Genomic DNA, 22,920 nt, shown 5'->3' on the forward strand with positions numbered 1-22,920 from the left:
AAGTTCCAAAATGGTGGGTAATTACAGCTCTTAAGGGCCACAGTCTTAACAGATATGTTTCTTAGGCAATATAGTATCTAGGTTAAGACTTGTTCCAGTTTCACTGCTACATTGGAGCGGAATGGCTATAACTGGCAGACTGGTGAGCATAAGTCCCAGGTTTGTCTGTTCACTGGAATAGATAAATGGTGTCTACGCAACTGAAGCTATGACTCCACATTACACATATCGAACTGGCAACAAATACGATCTACCTAGAATGACAGAATTGGAAGGGACTGTGAAGACCATCTAGTCCAAAGTGCTGCTCAGTGCAGGATAGCCACAGATAAACTTTTCTAAGTCTAAGCCATAGAACCTATGCTCCCCTGATTTCTAGTTATAATGGCAGAATGTGATTCATCTGACACAACATTAGCATAGAGCCATAATTGTGCCGCTATAATAAATTTGGTGTAAATTTGGTGCTTTCATGAAAAAGTGCTCAATTGTGGTGAAAAGTTGAACTATGTATGTGGCTAACAAAGATATATTATATCAAATGCCTGGGCATGTACAGACGTGTATTGTGTCCACACTTTCTTTTAAAATTTGTTCAAAGTTATTCATGTGTTTTTAATCATATAAACTGTGTTCAAATCAACTTGTATCATACATGAGTCACTGTGTTATACCATGCTCAAACATTCAATTGGCAGTGCATACACACATGTGCAAGATCACATGCCTCAGTATCTGAACATTATTGCTATGTATTAGTCCACAAACTGTAAATTTGGTGCTTTTGTGGAAAAGTGCATGATATATTAGTATGCCACTGCATTGCTAAGTCAAGTATCCAATCACCTCGCTTCCCTCTTCTTCTTCTTTTTGCTGATGTGAATAGATTCAGCTTCTACAATTGTCTGAATCTAACATGGGAATTCTATGACCTACAGTTTCTGTTTTCCCCTCCCTCTTCTGACCTTGGTCTAGAGTAAGACTACACCAGTTTTGCAGTTTTTGTTACTTCTTGAGTTCTTTTCAAATATACTCTCGCTGAACATGTGTGGGGTTGAGGGGCAGCAAGATCATGTCTACTAGCCATGCATCCCAAAATCAATGTGTCTGCTGACCACACACTCATCAGGTGCTCATTTGGCAGTAATCCTGTAAGTCAAGGGTGGGCAATACATGGGCCACAAGCTGCATGCAGCCCCTGCTACCCTCCAAAATGGAAAAAAGAAGTTGGGGAAAAATGGCATCTGGGGCAGTTACAGGGTGCCCAAATGGACAAAATTAGCTTGTTTGCAAGTAATGCTGACCTTTTAGTGCTCATTAGCTATTACAAAGCACCCGAAGGGTCAAAATTAGCTTGCAAACAAGCTAATTGTGACCTTTTTGGTGCTCCATAGTCAGTACAGATGTGTGTGTGTGTGTGTGTGTGTGTGAGTGATTTCTGGTGTCATGGTGCAGAGGGAGGATGGGGACCTCCCAAAATTGCCACCCCCTGCTATATGTGTAAATATATGGAGCTCCACTGTGCAAACAAGAACTCTGGCTAGGGTTTCTGCTCGTGTAGTGGAACTCTGTACATGTATACCTGAATGCATGTAGGCCACACAGCTAACTGTGTGATTTCTAGAGGGCATAGCCACTAGGGGTTATTCACTGACCCCTCGCCCATTCACTGAATGCATGGGAAGACTATCTGAGAAGGCATTGGGGTCTGGTATAACTCTATTGATGCTAAATCCCAAAAAGATTGTAGTAATTATGGCCAGCAAACAGTATGACCATAGGGTGCATTATAACCATAGGATAAAATCCTCAGTCATTCCACAATTGATGTAAACCTAGAACATCAGAGAGCAGTGATGGGAGGCTAGGGGCAGCTCCATCTGTTGTGCGGGTCGTAGCGATTGCTTTCAGATTTGGTCTCTGCAAATCTGACTTCATAACCATGAAGCTAGATTATATTGTGTTCTGCAGAGATATATCCTTGAAGACTGTTAGGAAACTGCAACAGGTAGAGAAGTTAGTGAACTACTCCTTTATTCTAGCCACTAGAATTACGTTCTTGAGCCAAAATCTGCATTAGTCTCTTGTAACTTTTGGGAAACAGCTAAAGATACATGTTTCAAACCCCTGAAGCCCGAAAACAATCAACAAGGCTGCTTTTTCTTTCTTTCTTACATGATTTCTATGAACTTTTCTACACAAGGTTGTTAATCAGTTGTTAATCTGCTGTATCTACTTTCAGTTTTGTTGAAGAATTGAGATCTGAGCACTATACAAGGTGCATTTCTTTTCCTGCTTTTCTTCTACACAACTTCTAGGTGGCACTGTGGTATAATGGAATAGTACAAATACAAGATGATGCTGTTAAAGTGCTGCATTCAATATGCCAACAAATCTGGAACACTCAACAGTGGCCACAAGACTGGAAAAGGTCAGTTTACATTCCAATTCCAAAGAAGGGCAACGCCAAAGAGTGTTCAAACTACCGCACAATTGCGCTCATTTCACATGCCAGCAAGGTGATGCTCAAAATCCTACAAGCTAGGCTTCAGCAGTATGCGAACCAAGAACTACCGGAAGTACAAGCTGGGTTTAGAAGAGGCAGAGGAACTAGAGATCAAATCGCCAACATTCGCTGCATCATGGAGAAAGCAAGAGAATTCCAGAAAAACGTCTATTTCTGCTTCATTGACTACGCTAAAGCCTTTGATTGTGTGGATCACAACAAACTGTGGCAAATTCTTAAAGTGATGGGAGTACCAGACCACCTTACCTGTCTCCTGAGAAACCTGTACGAGGGTCAAGAAGCAACAGTAAGAACCAGACATGGAACAACCGATTGGTTCAAAATTGGGAAAGGAGTACGACAAGGCTGCATATTGTCACCCTGCTTATTTAACTTCTGTGCAGAGTACATCATGAGAAATGCCGGGTTGGATGAATCAGAGGTCGGAATTAAGTTTGCTGGGAGAATTATCAACAACCTCCGATATGCAGACGATACCACCCTAATGGCAGAAAGCGAAGAGGATCTCAAGAGCCTCTTGTTGAGGGTGAAAGAGGAGAGTGCAAAAGCTGGTTTGAAACTCAACATTAAAAAAACTAAGATCATGGCATCTGGCCCCATCACTTCCTGGCATATAGAAGGGGAAGAAATGGAAGCAGTGACAGATTTTACTTTCTTGGGCTCCAAGATCACCGCAGACGGTGACTGTAGCCATGAAATTAAAAGACGCTTGCTCCTTGGGAGGAAAGCTATGGCCAACCTAGACAGCATAGTAAGAAGCAGAGACATCACCTTGCCGACAAAGGTCCGTCTAATCAAAGCTATGGTTTTCCCAGTAGTAATGTATGGCTGTGAGAGCTGGACTATAAGGAAGGCTGAGCGCCGAAGAATTGATGCTTTCGAACTGTGGTGCTGGAGAAGACTCTTACGAGTGCCCTGGACTGCAAGGAGGTCAAATCAGTCCATCCTAAAGGAAATCAACCCTGAGTGCTCATTGGAAGGACAGATAATGAAGCTGAAGCTCCAATATTTTGGCCACCTAATGCGAAGAGAAAACTCCCTGGAAAAGACCCTGATGCTGGGAAAGACTGAAGGCAAAAGGAGAAGGGGACGGCAGAGGATGAGATGGCTAGATAGCATCACGGATGCAATGAATATGAACTTGAGCACGCTCCGGGAGAGAGCGCAGGACAGGAAGGCCTGGCGTGCTATGGTCCATGGGGTCACAAAGAGTCAGACACGACTGAACAACAACAACAAATACAAGAGGAAATTGCGCTTTCTTTTGCTTTCACAATTAAATGCTGCATTTTCCCTGCTCTAAAAAAAATTGCCAAAAGAGCTAGTTAGACACAGAAGCAAAACTGGAGGGTCATGAAGTCATCTAAAGAACCCATAAACAACTGTGAGGAGGGGATGATGAACGAACAATAAATGCCTTGTGTGGAAAAGCCCTAAGGTAAACAGAGGATTTCTTCTTAATTATTATATCTACGGGCAGTAGAGTCTTGGGATTTCCATGGTTGAAGAGATAAAAAAAGCTTCAAGCAATTATAAAGGGGAGACCCAAAGTGGGGACAAAAAGAAGAACAGGAAAACAATGAGAAATTCACTTAACACATTACTGATGAGTAGACTGGGCCTAGGTTGAAGAAAGTTGGCTTCACTGAGGCCTGAAGATGTGTGGGCTTTGGCACACATACATGCCTGTCTTCACCTAGCTCTCCTTAAATGCTGTGCTGTGTAAGCTAGAATTCTCAGGGGTGAGAGATGACAAGTAATGGAAGATGTGTGAACAATTTGCCCCTAGTGGTCTGTAAGTATTATGAAAATAAAAGGGACAGAGACAAATAGAAATGGAAGGCTATGTTAACTGTAAGGATTTGATATTTATTTAAAACTCTTAATGGAGAGAGTAGAGAGAGGGTGTGAGGGACCATATAAGATATGTGAGGGAATCCAGACCATCTCCTCAAAGCAGCAAGTCCTGTACAGTGAGAAGGAATGAGGAGGCATTGCAGAAGGTATACTGGCCACTGATGCCATTTCTGCTAGACTTTTATAGGGACTGTGCAGACTAACCAGCAATCCTATACATATCTAGTTAGAAGTAAGCCCCATTGAGTTCAATGGAACTTACTCTCAAGAAAGTGTGCATAGGATTGCAGCCTAACAGTGCAATTCTATGCATGTTCAGCCAGAAATAAGTCCCAACATGTGCATGGGATTGTGCATGGGATTGCACCAGACTTACAAGGGAGTAAGCCTTCCAGTACACTTCCATGTCAACAAACATAGGATTGCCCTGTAAGGCTTGCCCTGTGGGGAAGGATGAAAGGAAAGGCAAAATCCCAGCTTCCTACATGTCCTCTGGAAATATTCATGCACCTTCATTTGTAATCTTCTTTGATGAAGCCAAGCATTCTGAAATTGACTGTTCCTTCACTGAACTCAGTCCCATCCAGTTATCAATAAAATCAGCCAAACCTCAGCATTTAGCTCTTTGTAAAAATGGCTTTTACTAGGACAGTTTCAAGCACTTAACATTTTGTGGTGCCTTAACTTTTCAAAACTTGTACTGGAGATCAGGATAGAGACACATAGTCTGTATCTTTTATAAGCCTAATTATGTCAGAGCAGGCAATACGACTTTGAAATGCTAATTCTAACATAATCAGAGCTTTAACACAGAAACCACAAGGGGTGGGTGGTAATTTTCAAGTTCTCCACTTAGCTGATGACAAAATATTCGTGCTGATATTAGGCTTAAAACTGTACACCGATGGAACTATTAGCCTGAAAAGAGGCAACTTAACATAGCTATAAACATGCAAACAGATAAGTTAGAATCAACTTGCTCATCTCCAACACTTCTAGTTTATGAGAAAATGGATAAAGCATATTGAAATGTCTGCCAATAATTCTGCCTAATAGCAGCATACTTGCTACTATTATAATTAAAAGCAAACCCCAGTAAAGAGGCTGAAACATAATAAATACAGTAATATTAAAAAGAAATAAAGCAATGCAAATGATGGATTGTTAGAACAATGAAATAATAATAATAGCCCCTTACTTGTTGTTCAATTAAAACATGCTCCAATTCTAGAGAAATCCAAGCCATATGAAAGTTTTCTGCAGTCCAGAAATCTCTCGAGTGGATGCTGTGTTTATTTACCAAGCCTTAAAGATCTCTGGTAAGGAGTACCAAGTTAGCTCTCAAGTTCATCAAGAGCACAGTTGAAAGTCCTACTGTAGCTGCAGACATAAAGTTTGCTGCCAGTTCGCTTTTCTGCTGCTCTGTACTTGTAAATACAAGCTCTGTGGACAAAGTCCCAAATGACATCACAAGCAGCTGCTTATTGTTGAGTCTTTATTAACTGGCTGTCAAAAAAGAAAAGAGGAACTGCAAGGGGTGGGGAGGCACCACTGTCTGCCCTGAAGCACAATCTGGGAGCTTAGTAGGAATTTCACTTATACATATGTAAATACTTGCGATTATCTAAACTATGCTTTCCTTAGGACCATGAAGCCAAGTTTCCATAAGAATCATATCCTTGCCAGTCAGAAAAATAAAAGGAATAACAAGGACACAAGGTCTAGTGAGAATAAATAAATAAATAAATAAATGCAGCATTTAAAATTCTTTTTTACCACTGCATGCTTCTGGTATGACTCTGTGTGTATATAAATATTATATAGATGCATACACGAAGCTAGCACAGATGTCAGGATTGCTTTGAAATTTAAGATAGTCTGCTAAATGCTGCAGTGGGAGAAAAATGGATGGGTTTTAATTTGTTCATCATCACACAAACATTTTTAAATGACTTGTAGGTTTAATGTCTCATATCTAACTTCATTGAGCATTTAATCCTTTGTAGTAAAATATGTTTAAGGTGAGTATATAAAAACAGCAAAGGAGATTTGGGTCTGTAAACATACTTAAATTCCCATGTAAATTGTACTGAAATCAGTGGGACTTTCTTCTGAGTAAAAAGGGTGAAGATCAGGCTGTAAGTGACAAAGACAGCCATTCAGCTTGTGGTAGCTGGTAAGACAAGAAAGTACTGACTTTTCACTCCTCCTGAGACTGGGACTTGAAACTAGTTGGCTGTTTAAGTGCGAAACGAGTCGTATAACAGCTTCAAGTCTTCGAGGCAACAGTTCTCATGAGAGGCAAATTAGCAATGCCCCAAGTGTGTGTCCCACTTTCTTGTACCCAAAAAAGTCTCCTCAAAGAAACGCCTTGAGCTGGAGTCAAAAGAAGTCTGGACTTTTTCCCCAGAAGCTGATCTTATCAAGTGATGACTTAGATCACTGCAAGGGCAACATAAAGGGGAAGTCCTACTGTGTGTACTAATATCTATTCTCTGTTGATAACATAAACGTGGACAAACTCCAGCACTGAGAAATCCCAAACAGGTTTAAAAAACAAAACAAAATAGAGAACCTGCAGACTCAACAAAACAGTAGGATAAGGGAAGAAATCGTATATGTGTTAGATGTCTACATTTCTGTGGCACTGGTTTGTGGAGAGCCCTTAAGCGACAGTTTCGCAGTTCAGATGACACAGGAAATTGTGGTTTAGGGGACCAGGAGCTTAGCCCCATAGGGGTTTTGCTGTGAGTTTGCTGCACTTGGAGGTCGTTTGGGGCACATGATGTAGTGGCCATCCCACAGCCACCCCAGAGTTTTTCACCCAAAAAATGGTTTTTCTGAGACTACTTTTAGTCAGATTGTTTTCCTTAATTCGGCTTGTCTACAATTCTGTTATGGTGTGAACTAACCCTCTTCATCTACTTCAGCATGATAGCCCTGCCCAAGGGTGTGTCTTTCATCTGGTTGTGACCTCACTGACCCCAGTCAAGGGGTGTTTCCCCAATGTTTCCCTGCCTCTGTTTCCCCGGTGTTTCCGCCATTTTGTAGCTGGCCGTTCAGGAGTTCGGAGCTACCTCATGGTATTTATTTCACCATGCCTATCACTAAACTCTGGTGGCCTTCACCGCAAAGTATAGGTGTGCTCTGACAGGCAGATTCTAACTTTTTTTAAAAGTAAGGCATAATTTTTCTTTCTTTATTTATTATTAAATTTATTAATTGCCCATCTGGCTGGTCACCCAGCCACTCTGGGCGATGCACAACATACAATAAAACAGTTTAAAACAATAAAATTCTACAATAAAAACATTTTCTAAAATACCCTAACCCACCCCAAATGCCTGCCTGAACAACCACGTTTTTAATGCATGACAGAAGCTCATTAAAGAGGGGGCATGACGGAGTTCCCTAGGGAGGGAGTTCCACAGAGCGGGGGCCACCACAGAAAAGGCCCTCTCCCTCGTCCCCACCAGTCTAGCTGTCCTGGCTGATGGGACAGAGAGAAGGCCATCTGAGGCTGATCTTGTTAAGCGGCCTGTCTGGTGCTGCTGGAGGCGCTCCTTAAGATAGGCTGGGCCAGAACCATATATAGTTTTAAAGGTCAAAACCAACACCTTGAATTTGGCCTGGAACAACTGGTAACCAGTGCAACTCCTTCAGCACTGGAGTGATGTGATCTCGCCGGCGGCTGCCTTTAATTAGGCAAGCCGCCATGTTCTGTACCAGCTGCAGTTTCCGAACCGTCTTCAAGGGTAACCCCACGTAGAGCACATTACAGTAGTCTAAACAAGAGGAGACCAGGGCATGTACTACCGATGGGAGCAGATGGTCGGGAAGCACAACACTGAAATAGCGCATTAGCGCATACTTACATCATGAAGTAAGCTCTCCAGGTTCACCAACCACAGCTGACTGTAGACAGTAAAGTGTATTGATCTCACATTAACTCATTACTGCAGGAGCATGCCAAAGCGTATTTATTGGGCAAGCTAGTACAGGGTTTCAGGGGCTTAGGTTTACACTGGTAAAAGTGCCTTGAGGAATAGATATACTCAGCCAGATCACAGCTCCCAAAGTAGTTACTGCAGGACTCCGCAACTGCGCATTTAAAAGCTATTGGAATACCTCATTTGTGCAACAATACTATATTATATTATATAATATAATATATAATATATAGCAATTATATAAATACTATAATTGCTATAGTGCCACAGCGTAATAGCACATTAGTACAGCTATACATATACATACACTTGCTATAGCGCTACAGCGAAATTACACCTCACTGCCAGCATGACACTGAGTAGTGATGATCACAGTTGTGGCTAAGCAAAATCACACTTTAGGCCACCTTCTAAAATACTTTGAAAGGCGCAAATACCACTACGGAGGCAGTGCAAAGCTCCCCAGGAAGGAACTACTCTATCCCATGGTTCCACCACCCCAAGTTAAATGAAAACAAGGTTCTGCTCATTTATTCCTGTCGCTACTGCAGTTTTAGAGGAAAATAGTTTTAAAAATTGTGGGGAGGCAGGCTCTAACACACACACTGGCCAAAGAAAGCAGAAAGGGTGGAAAAAGGTGAGAGTGGGAGGAAGCAGGAGGGAACAGGCTCCCTAAGTGATGATGTGGATGAGACTCCACCCAGTAGCCACCCAAACAATTCACTGTAAACAGCTGTGTGAACTGCCCAGAGCCCCAGGCTAGCTTTGGGATAATGCGGATTTTCAAGTCCTGTGTATCCCCAGATGAAGCAGATACAGCTTCAGTAAAAAAGAACAACAAAGTGGAAAATGAATAAAACCTGTTGCCAAATGCAGCAAACTTGCAGCAAGAAATGAAGGGGAGAAAAGGAAAACTCAATCTTGTCACTTGTTCATTGTCGAAGAAACTATGCTTTGCTGAGGCAGCCATTACATCTGAACTGGGCTTTTGTGTCACTAGGTCCAAAATATTAATAGAATCATAGAATAGTAGGGTTGGAAGGGGCCTATAAGACCATCAAGTCCAACCCCCTGCTCAATGCAGGAATCCAAGTCAGAGCAACCCTGATAGATGGCTGTCCAGCCTCATCTAGTTTTGATCATATTATGTATTTCAGCCAGAAGGCCATAAATATTTTACTGGCCTGCCTATCAGTCATTTACAGAACACTGCCAGTGTAATCCTATGCATGTCTACTCAGAAATAAGTCCCATTGATTTCAGTGGGGACGCGGTACCAGGTAAGTGTGTATACTATTGCAACCTGGAACTTCAGGATGAAAATGGGAAGAGGGAAAGCTTCCCCTCTCCCAGACTGCCATGGTCCCAATCCAAACTGGGTCTGCTCATGCTTACACTTGAGTAAGCTATGCATGATTTGAAGAATGCTGGCGTGTCTGAAAGAGGGTGGGGGGAGAAGAGCCAGCTATTTTCTAATGTACAAATTCCATACCTGAGAGGAACAAGCCTAATGTGCATCTCATAATGGATATTTAGCACAGCTAGGGATGTACAAAAGTCACTTACCTTTTCGAAGGGTGACATTCACAGTGGGGGGGAGGCGCTCCATCCCTCCCCCTGAAATTCTCTCCAGCCCTCCCCCTGAAATTCTCTCCAGCAGGCTCCGCTCCGCAGAGATTCCGCAGAGCTGCCGGCCGGGGCTGCCTGCAGCTGGACATCCGGCCGCTGGGCAGCCTGCAGGGATGCAAATGGCAGCTGCCGAAGCCACCGCCATTTGCGTCCCTGTATTTTTCTGTGATAGCCTACGTAAATATTTACGTAGCCTATCACGGCAAAAAACAAAAAACAAAAAAAGAGAACGCAAATGGCGGCGGCTATGGCGGCCGCCATTCGCGTTCCCTTTTTTTTGCCGTTTTAGCCTACGTAAATATTTATTTTGTTGTTAAAAATATTTTTTTGTTTGTTTGCCATAATAGCCTACATAAATATTTTCGTAGGCTAAAACGGCAAAAAAAAGGGAACGCGAATGGCGGCCGCTATAGCCGCCGCCATTTGCATTCCCTTAGTTAAGCTGTGATAGGCTATGTAAATACTTACGTAGTAGCCTATCGTGGCTTCCGCAGGGACACAAATGGCGTCCCTGCGTTAGCCGTGATAGGCTACGTAAGTATTTACGTAGCCTATCACGGCTATATGGAAGAAGTGAATGGCGGCCACAGACACGGCCGCCATTTGCAAGTCAGCACAGACGGCAGCAGGTAGGTGCTCCGTTCTGGGCCCATTTCACAGGGCGGGGGGGCAGGGGCGCTTCCTTCCACCACGGATTTCGGGGGGCCGAATGCCCTGGCATTTGGCCTCACCGAGATCCATGGAGGAATTCTCTGACATCCCAAAGCACAGCACTGCTATTTGTGCTTCCTCCTGTAACATGTAGAGGTTCTTTGGGCCTCTACAACAGATTGAGTTTCGTAGCTGCTGCACTAGCTGCTGGAAGGTAGGATTTCCTAGGTCTGGTGATGTGGATGAGAATTTTGTTCAGTGTTACCACTTCCTTGCCCTTCTGTCATTACAGCTGCTCCCCACTAACATCTGACTCATGGATGGCTGTCCATTGTGCAGCTCCACTGGCAAAGCAGGACTGTCACAGTTTTGTGAAGTGCTTTGATGTACTGCCGAGCTTGCAATAAGAGCTCTTTCAGGTTTTCTCTTCCCTTTTCTTTTGCTTTGCATGAGATACCATAGGATTCAACTACTTTATATATTTTACATCTAACTTCTATTTAAATTTTAAGCATTTTTCAAAGCTATACATTATTTTATTCTAAGAATATATTTAAAGGAATAAGTAGTGGGAATACATTTAAAGGAATAAGTAGTGTGTTCCTTATTTCAAAGAATCATCAGTATATCCCACTTGCTAGTGTTGTGTATCTGTCCTTGTATAACTGAAGTAAGTTCACTTGGTGTGTGACTAAGTAGCCCTGCCATGGTTCTTAATAATGTTCATGGAACCCTTTCAAGATGAAATGTGCCATAAAGGTGATAAGTAATCTTACAGGTATAAATAGATTTCCAATTATACCACCACTTTAGCTCCCAATCCAGTCATCAGAACTATGAGCTTCACTGAACTGAAACATTATTGCTCTGCCTGGTCTTAGGCTCCTTTGCTTGGAATGTAAGATTTGTTTATTGTTCCAACAAGAACTCATTTATAAACACAGGCGGTTCACTTCAGGTGTATGTAGTTGATTACAGACAGTCTGGAAGGAGAAACAAAACTATCCAAACCAAAGTTTGTTGTAGTAAACTGTTGGTCTAGTCTGACCTAGCATAGAAGTTCACTTCTACTGAGATAATGGTCCAGTTTGCACATCATGATAACCCAGAAAGTGAAGTATATCCCATGGATATTACCTAAAGTAAAGCATATATATATTAAAAAAACTCCTCTTGGATTAGAACTTTAAAAAATCAGAAACAAGTAAAAGCTCATGGACATTAAAGTATCTGGGGGAATGACCAGATATTGCTACCAAATCTGAAGTCCCATGAACATATCAGCTTCCTTCTACACAGCCACATAAACTGAAAAGAATCTGATTCTTTTGGGCTGCAGTCCTCGGCATGCTTACCTGACAGTAAGCCCCATTGAACACAGCAGGACTAATGTCTGAGTAAACATGCATAGGATAGGTTTACAGAGGCAGTGATCATGGTAGTAAAGTAATGAAATATTGTTTCCAGGTGATAGAGGAATATAACTGGTTAATGGTGTTCCCATTTCAATCCTAGCATTCTTTGAATATGCCTGCCTGTGCATCAGGTCCATGTAATGACAAAACTTCTCAGAGGCTGTTCCACTTTTACAGAGAAGAGAATGGTCTCATGGCACTATAGGGCACACTTCCTCATTCCCTGCTACTTATGTGCTGCCTAAAACTCCCTTTGAATGCCCTTCAACACTCGCTGCTTATACATTGTCCAGCTCCTTAGTTATAGCCCAGACCCACATTATTTAGGAGTTGCATCGGGGTCTACTCTACATTCATACGCAAGTGGTTAGTGAGAAATGATGCCACCAGGAAAGAGCTATATTGCGCTGGCCATACATATTGTCCCTTTGTAGAGGCTCCAGTTCTCATAAGCAATTCCTCAGTGTAAGTGTTGCCTGGTCACGCTCCCCGCTCTTGATGATACTTGTGTGATGGCTCCGATGAATGTGAAAAGGCACAAAGTTGACTATTCTGCTATTCTGCTTGGAGATGTGCTTATGGTCCTGATCCAAAATAGATCACTTTGGATGGTATCAAACTGTGTCATTCTGTTAGTGCAGAATAGCTTCAGAAATAGGCGCAAGAGGAGAATCCAACTAAAGTTTACGCAAGCACAGTTGCACAAGCAGTTGTGCAATATGCTTGCATGAGCCATTGCGCCACCAGTTGTGCATAACTCTTGCACAACCCATTGTGCAACCGACTGCGCAACTGCTTGCATAACTGGTTGTGTAAGACTAATGGGCAACTGCTTGTGCAATGGAAATATTCAGCAGAGCTCCACTAGTGCTATTTGAGTTTGTGGAATGACACCTTTGGATACCGCCCCATATGTGCATCTAGCACATATGTGTGAGGTTGCTGCACTCATTTGTGCACATGAGACCCACCAAAGATATCACTTATGAAACATGAAGAAAAATGTGTTTTCCCAAAGAAAAAAATCTCTTAGTATCATCTTTGTCTATCACAAATTTAATCGTGCTTCTGCTATCAAAAATCGGAACAGCTTAAAGATAATGAATAATTTATTTTATCCTGACAGTTTTATGTCTGGTACCCTTTTGAATATATACAACAGATGGGGTGATGTGTAGCAAGCTAGGAACTATCTGACAACATGCATCAGAGACATAGTTTTACAGCAACAAACAATAGGAGGGAGTTAACTATTTTGCTTAGAGTTAACAAAAGAGTTCTTTCAAGAAAATAAAGCTCACAAAGTTATCCTCTGCCCTTTTCCTCTTGGAGGAAGGAAGATTTCTCTCCTTTTCCAAATTACAAGAAATGTATTTTTTGCTTCTCTTTTTAAAAAATTAAACAAATATATAACCAATCACCTCCATTTATGAATCTAAGATGTTCTGTGCTGGATCTGACCAAAGGCCTAAATAATCTAGCATTCTGTTCCCACGGTGGCCAACCAGATGCTCATAGGAAGCCCCCACGCAGGTCATGAGTGTAATAGCACCCTCCTGCTCATGTTCCCCAGCAACTGATATTGAGAAGCATAGCCATTATGGCTTGTAGCCACTGATAATCTTAGCCTCTATGAATTTGTCTAATTTTTAAATTTTTAGTTATTTAAATTATTTTTAGGCCACCGTTAAGGGTAAAACCCTCTCAGGGCAGCATCCTTTTAATCTTTTAAGGCTCTCCGTGACAGTGGTCATCACTACATCTTGTGGTAGCAAATTCCATAATTTGACTATGCTCTGTGTGAAGAAGTACTTCCTTTTATCTGACCTGAATCTCACACCATTCAGCTTCTTTAGATGGCCCCAAGTTTTAGTATTGTGGGAGAGGGAGAAAAACTTCTTTCTATCCATTCTCTCGCCACAATGCATTATTTTATAATCCTCTATCAGGTCCCCCATTACACTCCATTTTTCTAAGCTAGAGAGCCTGAACCTTTCCTCAGAGGGGAGTTGCTCCGGTGCCTTGATCATTTTGGATACCCTTTTTTGCACCTTTTCTGACACTAAAGCTTGAAGGAACTCTGTTTCCGCTCTGTTTCACTGCTGGTGAATTTAGACAAGTGATATGAAACTTTAAAAAAATATTATTTCTATTTTTATTGAGTTTTGTTAAACAATGTGAACTGAACATGCAAATTGGGGGGAAATGAAAGGGAAAAGGAAAGGGAAAGGAAGGGGAAGATTTATTGAGTCAACAGTAAAGCTGTGCAAATGGCCTCTCAGAATTGTCCACCCTGTTTGTGGACAGAGAAAATAAGGAGACCATTTCACCAAATTTCTCCAGATGGAGGAGATTCTCCAACCATTTCTCAGAGGTGTGGCTCACCATTAGCAGTGGTTGTAGCAGAGCTACATTCTCTTTTCCCCAAAGGTTTTTGTTTTTTGCACTGCCATTACAAGTAACAACTGCAGTAAATGTGCTGGCAGTCTGGCCCCATTTTGCATCCTCCACAATTCCCCAGACCTACTGACATTCTGAGGCATGTGGGGGAAGCCACCCCACACACACACACACACACACACACACACACACAAATATTTGAAAAACATTCTGAAAAATGCCCTTCTATTTCTAGAGGGGAGTTAAAACAGAGAATAGGCTCAGAAATGTTTGCAGAAAAATGTCTCTAATGCATATGCTTATATACGTTCCTTTCCTGAAAGCTGTGTAGTAGGTGTGGGCAGTGTAATGTCTTATCCAGTTCTGGGGAAGAAGTAGATTTAGTTCTGTGCAAAACCTATCCTCCAATTTCACAAAAGTTTTATTTTGCCATGAAAGAGTAGGGGTGCACGAAAGTCCCTTACCTGTCCTCGAAGCTTTTTGTGGTGGGGGGGAGGCGCTTCGCTGCTCCCCCCGCGAAGTTCAGGCCGGGGGGGGAGGCTTCCCGCCTCGCCCGGCTGAAATTCAGGCCGGGGGGGAGGCTTCCCGCCTCGCTCGGCCGAAATTCAGGCTGGGGAGGAGGTGCCTCGCCTCGCCCGCGAACTAAAAAGTTAAAAAAAAAAACGCCCCCGTGATAGGCTACGTGACGATTTACGTAGCCTATCACGGCTAGATCTGCAAAGTCAGCCATGATAGGCTACGTAAATCGTCACGTAGCCTATCACGGGTGACTTAAAAAAAAAAAAGCGCGTACGCAATGGCGGCCCCCATAGGGAGCCGCCACTCGCATTCCTTATTTGGTCGCCGTAGTCTACGTAATCTTTACGTAGACTACAGCGACCAAATAAGGAACGGGAATGGCGGCTCCCTATGGGGGCTGCCATTATCCGTACGCGCTTTTTTTTTTTTTTTTAAAGTCACCCGTGATAGGCTTCGTGACGATTTACGTAGCCTATCACAGCTGACTTTGCAAATCTAGCCGTGATAGGCTACGTTAATCGTCACGTAGTCTATCACAGGGGCGTGTTTTTTTTTTCTTTTATTGGAATGGCGGCGGCGGCAGCCGGTCAAAAGACTGGCTGCCGCTCCCGCCCCAGACAAAGACCCGCTGAACCGCCGGCCGGACCCGCCGCCGGGAGGGACATTTGCCAAAGGTAAGTCCCGTCCCGGGGGGGTGCGGGGTGCGGGGGGTGTGTGGAGAATTTCTCCCCGAAACTTGTTTGGGGGGCCGAACACGTTGGCGCTCAGCCCCCCGAAGTTTCGGGGAGAAATTCTCTGCCAACCCTATGAAAGAGGCTTTCGGGGTTTTGCCTCATTCTCAGGGTGCTTTAGAATGTATGTAGAATTCATTTTGGTGGTGCTTTTGAGTTACCTTATCTCTGTGAGGTGGCTTGGCTGAAGGTTCTATATATGTGTTTTTCCTTCTATTACATGTTTTTCCATCACTGTGCAACCTCCTTGGCTTCCCACACTTCCTGATCTGAAAAAAAAAAAAAAAAAACCATGCAGGAGGAGTTACCTCATAATGTCTTCCTCTGGGGTTTAATTGACTTGTGGGAGCCGGAGAGGCTACTGGCTGCCAGAGAGATGATTGTACAATGAAAGTCAGGATACTCCCACCTCATGCAAGGTTGGTACAAGAACTCTGAACCTGTTCTATAAGAATTTCTCCAAAATGTTCTTCACCTTTGCATTTCCTTTTGAAAGCAATTTCTTTTCTATCAAATTGAATGAAAGGGGTTAAAAATGTGGATTAATTTTTCAGCACAGGACTAGTTAATAGATCATTTCTATTTGCATTAATCATGACTTTAAAAAAAGGAACAGGTAAAACATACAAGTCCTTCCATGCAATTCAAATGTCTGCTGGGTGTGTGGAGTTGTTTTTTATAGTAAGCCGCTCACTCAAATATAGAGAGGCTGGTGAGATCCTCAGTCCACTATATAATTAGTGGAGGAAACTTATATTTCCAATGCTGGAGAACCAGTCTTTTAGCAGCCATGAGTGCTCTCAGAATCTATTTGCATTGCCCATCTACCAGTTCCCAAAGATTGGGAATATAATTCAAGAATACCTGTACATCCATACATTTCAACAAGGTCTCCAAAACTAAATTAAGAAGCACAATAATTTCAACCTGAAAGAGAGCAGCCACTGGGCATACCCATATCATATGAACTAGCAATACAAAATCATCACCACGATGTGAACATGTAGCTCATGTGGATAAGTTCTTTTTGAAAAGATGCTGAACTGTCCAATAAACATTAAAAGCCAATCCACATGGCCGATTCAATGAGGGAGAGCACATCAGAGTCGTTTGTGACTGATGATGCTGTCACCAATCTGCAGCCAACTAGCAGCTTCCCTCTTGAAAAGCCGCATTTTTGGAAAGCCTCCCAGCAGTTCCACTACAGTGTGCCCTGTCCCCCCACATTAAATCCTGGGCAGCCTCTGTGATGTGGCTGTGACCTGGCAGTGATGTGGTCAAGGGGTGGGGCGGCCCCTTTCCCCTTCCCCCCTCCCATTCACTCTTTTTCCCTGTTGGCAGTAGAAGCACAGTCTGCAGACTGTGTTTCCCATTCACAATACTGCAGTTGCTCATTTTCAAGGAGTCAGGACAGCAAAGTAATTTCTTTCACCAGTCAAAGTAACTAGCCTGCCTTTCCCATTCATGACAGTGCTGCAGCAAGGTTTCGGAATTGCTCAGTTGTTGGTTTCGCCAGTCAGAGTAACTACCCTGCCTTTCCAATTCATAAAAGCACTACAGCACTGTTCCTAGCCTTCACAATTGCACAGTAGTAGCTTTCGCCATTCACAGTAACTAGCCCCTATTTCCCATTCATAAAAGTGCACTTCCTGTCTTCTCCCAGCCTCCAGCCAGTTAAGTTCGAATATGATCCTGGTATGAGATTCACACCTGGCAATCCCAGGCTGTACAGAAAAGGGGAGGGGGGAAGGTTTGTGGTAAATAAAGTTCCAGCCATGGAAAGGGAATGCAGACAGAGCAAGGCTACAATCTTCTGTGCTCTTCCCAGGGAGTAAGTCCCACTGAATCCAATGGGACTTGCTCCCAAGTAAAAAGGCACAGGATGACACTTCAGGGCTGCAAAACTCAGGCACACTGCCTCCCTTGAATGGTGTGAGGTTTACTTCTGAGAAGACACATGAATAGGACTGAACCTCATGGAGCTAAAGGGGGTCTCCTGGCAGGGGCCACCCATTCTCCTTCTGCTCCTTGTATTATTTACTTTGCAGCAGATTGCAGAGCTGCGAAATGTCGCTATGGAAGGCTCCCGCTACTGGCTGCCCCCCTCCTTCCCATCTGTGTATTCTTTATTGTGCATGACAGATTGTGAATAGCTAGCCCAGGGGCAGATATCCTACATGGAGGGAAAGGGCTGGAGTTGCCTCGTTCTGCTAGCCTCTGCTTCCCCAACCCCAAACTCTTGTTTCTGCAGGAAAGCCTCCTCCTCTTCTCTCTCTCTCTCTCTCTCTCTCTGTCTCACACACACACACACACACACACACACATTTGCTGAGCAGGGTTGATGGGGTTGATGATGTTCAGTTCTACTCCCTCCACCTGGAATGAGAAACGCTTTCATGTGACCTGTGAAAGCTGGTTTTTAGTTGCTGTATACTCTGCTTTTCCTGCTTTGGGTGTCCCTGATGGACTAAAGCAATTTCAAGATAATCCAGATATAACCAGAAAGTGCTTCTCATTCCATTTCCATATAGATTCCGCAAAGTAACAGCTTCTACTGTTTTAGTTTTAATTTCATGTCAAAAAAAACTCATACACACAAGGCAAGGGCAGCCTTCCACTGATTAATCTGTATGGGATGTTCCAGATCTCTGTTCCATTCCTTTCTAATACTTTGTGTCAATTTTAGTTATGACAACAAGTTATATTTTATATAGGTGTATTGTGGGTTTAGAGGTTTGGAAGACACCAATCAAATCTTCCAAGAGAGAAGTGGATGCAGATGCACTGAGAACTGAAGATCAAAAAACAGACACTAAAGATGTTTTAGGGTGCAATCCTATGCGTGTTTAGACAGAAAAAAGCCCTACAACTCCCAGCATTCTCCAGCCAGCTCTGTCTAAACACGCATAGGATTGCACCCTTAATTATAAATGATGCCAGCTAGAAGAAGTTGGTAGGTTATACCAACTTTGTAGTTCTGCAAATTCAGCAAAAAAATTCCAGACCTTCCTATGAGTTGATCAAGGGTATTGATTCCATACTCCGCCAACTAACTTTCCCCCAAAGAACTTTATGCCCATCTATGTTTAAGTCTGGATTACACCAAAGAGTCAATTTGGAATGTGCATAGGGATCAAACTGGAATTGGCAAGCTAGTATATGCCACACATTCCTGGCCTCTGTTATGGTAGGTGGAATTGTTTTTCCTTTGCAGATACGTCTAGACCCAGTTGGGTCCTGGGATTTTTATTATTTGATTGTTCAGATTTGTTTGATATATATGTATGTAAATGGTTTTATATTATGTCATTATATTGTTGTTGTTTTTGTAAACTACCCAGAGAGTTTTGGCTACTGGGTGATATAGAACTGTATAAACGGAATGAAATAAAAGGCCATCCATTTACAAAATGGTGCCAAATAAAATTAATTTAAAAGCGCCCAAGATATGGCCATTCCTATGTCTGAGAGATGAGTCAGGCCTTGTGATATAAATGTAAATCTGGAAAATTAAAACTCCCTTCCACAATTGAATACTGCTAAAATGAAGAAAACTTGGGGTAACCAGGGGTGGGTTTTTGTGTGGAAGGACTGTGAGTGCTGTTCAGTTCTGGTACTGAAATTTAATTCCTGAGTTTAGAATTCTTTAAATCTAAGCATACACCCTTTGCACCAGTCTCTGGTTGGTGGATCCTGGAGTTCTAATAAATAATGATTTTTTAAAAGTAAAGCCTGAAAGCCGGAAGTCTGCCCACCCCTGTCATAGATAGCTGGTGACAGAGTTTAAGAATCATTGTTCTACAACTTCTACTTCAGAAGCCTTTATGAAACAGGGAAAACATACCTTGGTCTATGTTAAATAGATAATGGGTACTTTAGTTGGGATAAAGGTAGTAGAGAATAAGCGACATCATTTTCCATTATCTTTTTTCAAAGGCACAAGGTATCTTTCTTTTTTTTCCCATGGGGGCTGAAAAGAAGGTGCAGGCTTTTCTCTTCTTTTGTCCAGATTGTTTTCTGTGCTGCTGCCTTGAACATTTCCCCCTGAACTTTAAAAAGGAAAAACTGTTTGTAGTCTGATATAAATAAACTGCATAGCATACTACTTATCTATCAAATGCCTTTGCAACTTCACTTGAAAATCTGAGCTCAGAGGTACAGTTTCATATCATGTGATAAAGTTTTCAGTGAGATTAGAAGCTTCAGAAGAAAGCTTCAATTCAAAACAAGCAACACAGTCTTTATTATATTTGTCACGATAAATTTTCTGAATTGGCAGCACTCTCTCCGCTGTTCAAGCTGTTCTTTCCACCTTACAGGTAAAGTGAGCTTAGACATTTCAGCTGGAGAGGACAGATTACCACCCGGTTTACATAAGACATATATTGAACATGCGAAGGGAGGAAAGATATGATCAACAACAGGGACACCATTTAAGATTTTGGAAAGAGGTACACAAAAGTTAACTGAGCTGTAGGTATAAATTTCTCCGCAATGTTGAAAGGCCCACTCTTAAATCTGTGCAAGTTAACTTGCACAAAGCAGTGTATTTTAAGAACATTTGCTGTGCTCCTTTTTATATCTTGGAATACTGTAATTTATAACATTTTTAACAAACCATTCCTTAAAAAAAAATAAAACGAATAGAAGATCTGGAGAACTAATCCCATATGATCCAAAAAGGGGGAGGGAGCAAAGAGGAGAAAAGGGTGATATCAACCTTGCCTTCCCTAAACGGTTACCCTGATGGGCAATTCTGCTACAAGAATGTTAAGGGCCTTTATATCCATAATTTAAATCCATTAATATATTCAGAGAACATAGCTAACTATTTGTAGGACATTAATATGATGATTCACTAGTAGCCAAGACAGCTAAATGGACCATTTAGGCGTAGTTCAGCAGTGAGCCACTGCCAGTCAGTATAGCATCTAACCTGTAAACAACGCTGAGCTAGATGATCTGACTCAGTATAATAAGGCATCTTCCTATGCTCCTATCCACGTCCAGAGGCAATATACTATATAGACACTAGAAGCTAGGGACAAATAAAAATGGAGGTGGACTGTAGCCTTTATGCCAGGTTTTTGCATCTGGCTGTACGCTACTTGAAAAGGATGCCAAAATAGATGGATTCTTCATCTGCTTATGATAACTCCAATGTAATATATTGTATTTATCGCCAATATCTGTTCTTTGATACAGTATTCCAACATATGTTTTGTTTGTAGTCTCCTCTAAAAGCTTTCTGCAAGAGTTAAGGAAGCCTGCTCCCGTTTCCTCACTCCTCTGTATACTCCCACAGTCTAAGTTCAATTTTGCGGTGCTATATTTACTCTGTAGGCCACAAGTCAATTTCAACAAATTGACATCAGACTCCCAGAAAACATAATTTGAGCCTATGAGTATGCTGATATCCTTGTCTTTCATCTTCTGTGGTGGCAGATCCATTGTATCTAGAGATAATGTTATCCCCTCATGTAGAAGGTCATCTATTAGATCAGTGCCTAGCCCAATTTTAGGTACTTGTGGCAATGTACTTGTAGATCAGCCTTCTCACCCATAGTTGTATCTTGCATATATGAACATTGTGAAACTCCAGCCCCTCACCTACACAGAGTAATGGCGTTAGTATATGAGCAGATCATTTATTAATACCAAACAAGAATGACAAGTCTCCTCATGTTAAAATTCTTTTAATGATTCAAGAAATAGGATAAACAAACAATCCAGACATCTCTTGAGCAAGTTCCCAAAGCCATGCATTACAGAGGAAGGAAGGATCAAAACAACAAACACCAAAAGAAAAACAAAATCTGGGTCATCAGCCATCCTCATCTGGGAGGGTAGGGGGAAATGCTCTTGTCCTTCCTAAATACAGTGATCAGGCCACGGGCAAGAAGCAAAAGTTATCTTCTAATTGAAAATTGTTCTATTTTCAGAACAATAGTTCAGAGGAAAAATGTATTTGACCTTCTGTAGCACAAGGCAATTCCATTCAAACTCCCAAGTATGGTTTGGGAAATATTGCATCCAAGCTACTCTGCACACACAAGGAAAGTTCCTAAAAATCTTGAGCAACAATCCAGTTATAACCCTTAAATATACCATGCAGGCTTTTGATTTCTTTTTTCCTCTAAGAAGCAACCCCACCCCTTCAATGCCAGTTCAAAGACTGGCTTTGAAACTCTCCTGAGTTTTAAATATGGTTTGCTATATGGCTTCAGTGAGGGATCCAATTAGAAAACAAACAGAGTTCTTTGCATGGTTTCTGATTTTGGAGTTGGGTTCTCATTACAGTGAAGGTATGAAACATTGCAATTTTAAAGGTGGTACTCCTCCTGCATAGATTTCCTCCCAAAAGATCTGAAAGGATATGGACTGAGACCTGAGACCCGATATTAATGTCCTCCCATAAAAGGGATTATGGATTTTGGTAACTGGAATGCACTCTCCACCTTGACTATTGAGTTGGAAGACTAGATGCCACCTACATGGCAATCTCTTGATGACACAGCGAAAGGACAAAGGACATATAAGAAAAGAGTGTAAGAGGCATTAATCCCTGGGAAGGCTTTGCATATAACACTATAGTTTAGTGCTACCTGCACAAGCAGACAGGAGCCTGAGCAAAGCCTCAGGTTCGCATGGTTCCCACTTTCCCTCACAGACAGGAGAGGGGGAATAAACCAGCATTCAGCTTCATTTCCCCCAATTCCTGGCTTGTTGTTACTTGTGAACCAGGAATCACAACTTAAAATAAATTCTAGTCAATTGCTAAACAAGCTAACTACAAATCCTAGCCAAAGAGTTATTTTAAATGACAATTCCTTGTTCACATGTATTGACAAGCCATGAATTTACAAAGTGAAACTGAATGCTGGTTTATTCCTCCTCCCAGCTGCGTAGGGAGAGGGGGCGGAGAGGGGAGGGGAAGTGCACAAGCCCTGCAGTTTGCGTTCATGCATGTAGCTCTATACTATAGTTTAGCATCACATGTGAATGCAGCCAGTGGCTTGGCTAGTGCTATTAATTTGAGCACTGTCTCGAAAGTTAATGTCATGAAGCTTCAACATTATGCAGTCTTTTCATTATCCCTTGGACCATGATACATGCAGCAACAACGGCAGGAATAGCCAGTGGAGAGAATTTGCTTTTGGTATAATTTCAGGATACCTATGATATGAAGATTTAATTCCCAGTATGTTTCTGTACCTTGTGAATTAGCTCTTTCTGGGAAC

At 42.2% G+C, this 22,920-nt stretch overlaps 1 protein-coding gene across 1 annotated transcript in view; it reads right to left on the bottom strand.

The window, feature by feature from the left end:
• The window catches only part of NCKAP5 (NCK associated protein 5), a 904,891-nt gene that overhangs the window by 824,507 nt on the left and 57,464 nt on the right, over positions 1–22,920 (bottom strand). The window contains exon 2 of the mRNA XM_084808715.1: positions 15,841–15,948. The gene's annotated coding sequence lies outside the window, so the exon portion shown is untranslated. The remainder of the gene's footprint in view (positions 1–15,840; positions 15,949–22,920) is intronic.

This window comes from Heloderma suspectum, chromosome 1 (assembly GCF_057233095.1).
Source record: "Heloderma suspectum isolate Gila_16-S chromosome 1, 16-S_ref, whole genome shotgun sequence".
NCBI lineage: Eukaryota > Metazoa > Chordata > Lepidosauria > Squamata > Helodermatidae > Heloderma > Heloderma suspectum.